The sequence below is a fragment of the Gossypium hirsutum genome, chromosome D02 (assembly GCF_007990345.1).
Source record: "Gossypium hirsutum isolate 1008001.06 chromosome D02, Gossypium_hirsutum_v2.1, whole genome shotgun sequence".
In the NCBI taxonomy this organism is placed as follows: Eukaryota; Viridiplantae; Streptophyta; class Magnoliopsida; order Malvales; family Malvaceae; genus Gossypium; species Gossypium hirsutum.
In genome coordinates, this window is record NC_053438.1 from 51,620,983 (window position 1) to 51,626,836 (window position 5,854).

Genomic DNA, 5,854 nt, shown 5'->3' on the forward strand with positions numbered 1-5,854 from the left:
TTTGTGGTTACCGAGGGACTCCATCGCACCAATCCGCCTATGTCTGAGGATTACCTGAACAAAACAGACGTGAGTTTTCATAAACTCAGTGTGTAACCCAACAGAAATAATCATGCACAGAATTTCATGATCAATCAGATAAAGATTCAGACCTAAGTCCATAACAAATATAGATATCAAAATCAGATTAACAGAACAGATATACAGAATCCTACCTCCATCCTCTACACACCATCTCCGACCATCCCATCACACCATGTGGGTTAAAAAAAACACCCATCCATCCCTACACACCCTATAGTGTCGATACAACACATAATAGATAATATACAATCAAGCTGCCAGAAAATAGGCCAAGAGTTGCCATACAGATCACTTTCTCCACATATACAATTCACACCCCAAACATAGATACAAAATACAGATGTAGAAATATCAGAGTAAACAGGCTTAACAAGCTCGTATACAGATGGAGACGTATCTAAATAGTACAGTCAGACATACATATAGTATTCTAATTAGATCAGTTTATTAGAGTACCATAGCACATGAAATAGGGTTTCGGTTAGCCCTTACCAACCCTACAGTAGATCCACAGTCGATCGGAACAACTTATGCGACCCTAGGGAACATTCCAGAATTATGGGCCCATATACCCGTGTAGCCCACACGGCCTGGCCCAAAACCCACACTCTCACGTGGCATGTCTATGTGGGCCCACACGCCCAACTTGGCCTAGATCATGTGGCCTACACGACCACACTCACACCATCACACGGTCGTGTCTTACGCACGGCCACGCCTTCGTTAGTCACACGGTCGCGTCTCGCACACGGCCAACAACATGGCTTGGCATGTGCCCTTGTGGTAACTTAATTCTCATCCAACAACTTTAGAGTTTTGGTTCCACTGAACCTCTATAACACAATCGAAGCAAAAATTATCACCCACTCTCATGGAAGGATTTGGACACAAGACCTCCAACACACTAACTCCTTACCACTCAAACCAACAGGCTCATTCTGATATGAGTTTACAAACAGTATTCCATAAACCCACCTAATAGGGATAAGGCTAAGACCAAAAATAACAAAATTTCCAAATGTGGGACTTGAACCCAAGACCTCTCAGATACTCCCAGAACACTTAGCCACTAAAGTAGATACATATTTGTGTTAGGTATTTACAAAACAAAAATAAATTATTTAGGGCGTTACAAATATTCAGCAACATGTTAGCCATGTAAAATCACATAAACCAAATCATGGATAAGATCAACAAATAATCAAATTTCAATATACATGTACAATCCATTTCATTTAACTACATATCCTGTAATAACCTTTGCATGTAATTCGGTATATACCTATAATAGTTCATATCGAACTCATATAATCTCGTAACAGAACATTACCCGTTGAACCATTCAGAATATCGTTGGATACTCGGGATAGCTCACACATAGTGTGCTAAACTGTAATCCGTCAATTCCTGTACATGTATGCTCATACGACCTATGAATCAGTTGCCCTCACGAGCTGGAAATCGGTAAGCTCATATGAGTCGAGAATCAGTATGCTATCATATGCTAAAATCGGTAAGCTCTCACGAGCTAAAGCCGATAAGCTCATACAAGCTATGGTGTGTCTGCAACACATGCAGGTCCTCAACCAAATTGGTAACCCTAATGACATGTCATTTGTATCCTATGAAATCCTAAGGTTCAAACGGAACTATGTAATCGACATACGTCCTCGGATATGCGATCGATATTTATACATGGAAATTATACAAATCACACACATATAATTAAATTAAAACATATAAATACTCAATTTAATTACACAAACTTACCTCGACGAGTATATGTAGATATGGAGGCGATTAATTTGAGATTTTCTATTTGCCTCGATCTAACTTCGTACGAGGTCTGACGGGATCTATATGAATAAATTTAACCCAATTCAATATATTTCACATTCAATTTAGTCCAACACACATTTTTTGAGAAATTACCATTTTACCCCTATACTTTTAATTTTTTGCAATTTAGTCCCTAGGCTCAAAAAATGAAATTCATGCAATTTAACCCTTACCCTAGCCTAGCTAATTTTTATACATATTAGTAACAACCAATATATTTCATAAATTCACAATTCCACCCTATAATATTTTTTATTTTTCAATTTAGCCCCTAATTGATAATTTTATCAAAAATCCCTTTACAAAAGTTGTTTATCTAGCAACAACCATCAATATTCTATCATCAAACTTCAAAACTCAAGGATGTTCATCAATGGTAAAATCCTAATATTTTAACAGTTTCACAAATTAGTCCCTCGGCTAGCTAGATTAAGCTACAACGATCCCGAAAACATAGAAATCATTAAAAACATGTTAAGAATTCATACCTAATTGAAGAGATTAGGGTTGCCAAATGTTGAACATATGAATGGCTTCTTTCTCTTTAAGTTTCGGTTGAACATAAGAATTCAAATATCACTATTTCCAAACACTTATAATCCATTATCAACATTAATGGGCTAATAATTCATTCAAATTTCACTCTTGCCAAAAACTTATAATCCATTATCAACATTAATAGGCTAATTACCATATAAGGACTTCCACTTTAAATTTCTATAGCTATTTAATAACCTTAGCTAATAGAACTCAACTTTTGCACTTTACGCGATTTAGTCCTTTTTATCAAATTAAACATGTAAACAATAAAATTTCTCAACGAAATTTTTATACAGTATTTCTATCATGTTTTAGAAAATAAAATAATAATAAAATAAATTTCTTGACTTCAAATTTGTGGTCCCAAAACAATTATTCTGATTTCACTTAAAACGGGCTGTTACAGAATGAGTCAGATCATGCCGAACATTTAAGAGTTTTAATGCAAAATTTGCATGAAAAAAAATTGTACGCTAAATTTAGTACATGTGAATTCTAGCTAATGGAAGTAGATTTTCTGGGACATGTTATTTCTGCGGATGGAATCAAGGTTGACCTGAATAAAGTATCTGCGATTGTTAAATGAAAAATTTTGAAGAACGTTTCTGAAGTTTGAAGTTTCTTGGGATTAGCTGGATACTTTCGGTGATTCATTAAAAAATTTGCTTGGTATGAGAAATGTTAACAAAGTTTTGATCAACTGAAAAGTATGTTAATCGAAGCTCCAGTATTAACTCAGCTTGAATCTAGAACGGTATATGTTGTTTATAGTGATACATCTCTCAATGGTTCAGGTTGTGTGTTAATGTAGACAGGGAAAGTAGTAGCTTATGCTTCTCAACAGTTAAAACCGCATGAAAGAAATTATCCAACTCATGATCTTGAGCTTGCCGTGATTGTCTTCGCTTTGAAGATATGGAGACATTATTTATATGGTGAAAAATGTCACGTGTATACTGATCACAAAAGCTTAAAATACTTAATGACCCAGAAAGAGTTGAATTTGAGATGGCAACATTGGTTTGAACTACTGAAAGATTATGATTTTTTTATTGATTACCATTTGGGGAAGGCTAATGTGGTTGCCGATGCCCTCAACAGAAAGTCATCATTGTTTGTACTTCAAGCGTTGAATGCTCATTTGGCTTTGAATACCGATGGTTCTGTATTGGCAGAATTGACAACTAAACCCTTGTTTCTGCAACGAATTTGGAAATTGCAAAATAATGATCTAAAGTTGATAATGAAATGAAGCTTGGTTTGGGATAATTTGACTACTGAATACAGTATTGGTGATGATGGTATATTATATTACCATAATAAAATATGTGTTCTGAATAGTTCGAATTTGACACATGATATTCTATCCAAGGCTCACAGTAGCACATATTCTATTCATTCGGGTAGCACGAAGATGTATTATGATTTGAAACAGATGTACTGGTGGTCGGATATGAAATGTAAGATTTGTAAGTTCATAGCTAAATGTTTAATTTGTCAGCAGGTAAAAGCAAAGCATTGCAAGTGTACACAATTGTTATCAAGTAATAAGTAAGTATCAAGTTATCGTCTCCACAGGGATTGTATTTGTGCTAAATCACTTAATTTGTAAAATTATATTAACAATTTTGTAAATAAAAACACAATATAGTTGGGAAGTGGTGATTAAAATATATTAAACTAAATGCAATGATCCCTAATGCAAATTATCCTAAGTATGCAAACTAAATTAAATAGATTTTAGTAAAATTAAACACAATTTTGCAACAATTATAACATAAATAAACTAGGAAAATTACTTTAATTAAACTCAATTTATTATCAACATGCTTAATAACATTCGAAAAAACATTCCATGGCAACTCGATCTTTTATGAGTTTGGAAACCATATTAGGTCCTTTTGGAATCCTTTACTTAGTAAATATGTATTTTACTGATCCTTATTTACTAAGGGTTTCTTAGTATTCGTGTGAAGTAACAGGGACGTGTCAGGTTTGAAATAATTTAATCACACAAATCTAAAAGCTGTGCAGATAACAGAGCTTGGTCAGAGTTGTTATGCAACCTACAATTTAATCGGGTCAGGATCTAAATTGAGCAAGCACATTTCAATTATGTGACCATTAGTCGTCGTCTGGTCAGGATCGCTCAGCTAATTCAAGTGCATTCCAATCATGCATGAACGAAGTACAGACTTGATTTTAATTGAAAACATGATCGATTGAGACACAAACATTATAAGCATGAATCAAATAAATATTATTAAATCAAAGCAATCATCCTAGCTTAAATAAAATTACGCTAACATTGTTATAAACAAGAACAGAGAACACATAGCAAACATATTTAGATTAAATTAAAGAAAAGAAATATTAAACCCAATTCAGAGTGGCGGTCACCCAAGACTCTGACTGACGAGGCTCCTTCGCTTCTTTACTTTGCTCCTTTGTTGATGGTTCTCCAAGGTGGCCGACCAAGGGTTCTTTAAGAGGCTTATTTTGATAAAAATCCTTATACAAGGATGATGATAGGCGTGAGGGGGAAAGATAGCTAAGAGAGTTGAGAGAGGAGAGAATGATGAATGAGTGAGGGATGATTGAAAAAGTGAGAAATGAGCTTTTATTTATAGGTGAGGCAAGGGAGCTAGTTTACTAAAAATAGGAGTTTCCATCTTTTGAAACTTCTTCCAAGGATGGTCAGCCATGAATTGAAGCAATGTGGCTGATTCTGCTTGATTCTTGGTCAATTTGAGTGCCACCACAACTCAGGGCTAAGACTCGGTCACCAAAAAATCTTCAGGAAAATATCTGATTTCTTTAACTCTTCAAGGACCTTGTGTAATGAAACCAAAAATTGATTTATGACCAGCCATGTGTAGCCAAAAATTGGGTTGACTTGGTCCCCAATTTTGACGATTTTGCAATTAGAAGAAAACTCTCAGACCTGTCCAAAAATAGTAGATAGTTTAGAGGACCAAATAATATAATTTTAACCACTTCAATTAATTAATTTAGTTAATTAATTAAAACTCAATTTATTAATAAAATATTTAAAATGAATTATTAAATATAACTTTATATTTTATTATTTAATTTAATCATGTACGACCCACTTTATAGCTTAAAATATAATATGCTCAAACTAATATAAAATAAGCCATTTTATGCATGAAAACTATATAATAAAGCATAAAATCACATTTTAATAATTTTCATGTCCTAATTTCATATTTTCACATATTTCATTAATTTATTAAACAATTACTTGATTTTAACAACTAATTTAAGTAAAAAGGTGATGAATTATATAAGAAAACTCCTATATACTTTTCAGTTTACACACCCCCAAACTTAAATCATTACTCAGCCCAAGTAATGTTAATGCACAGCA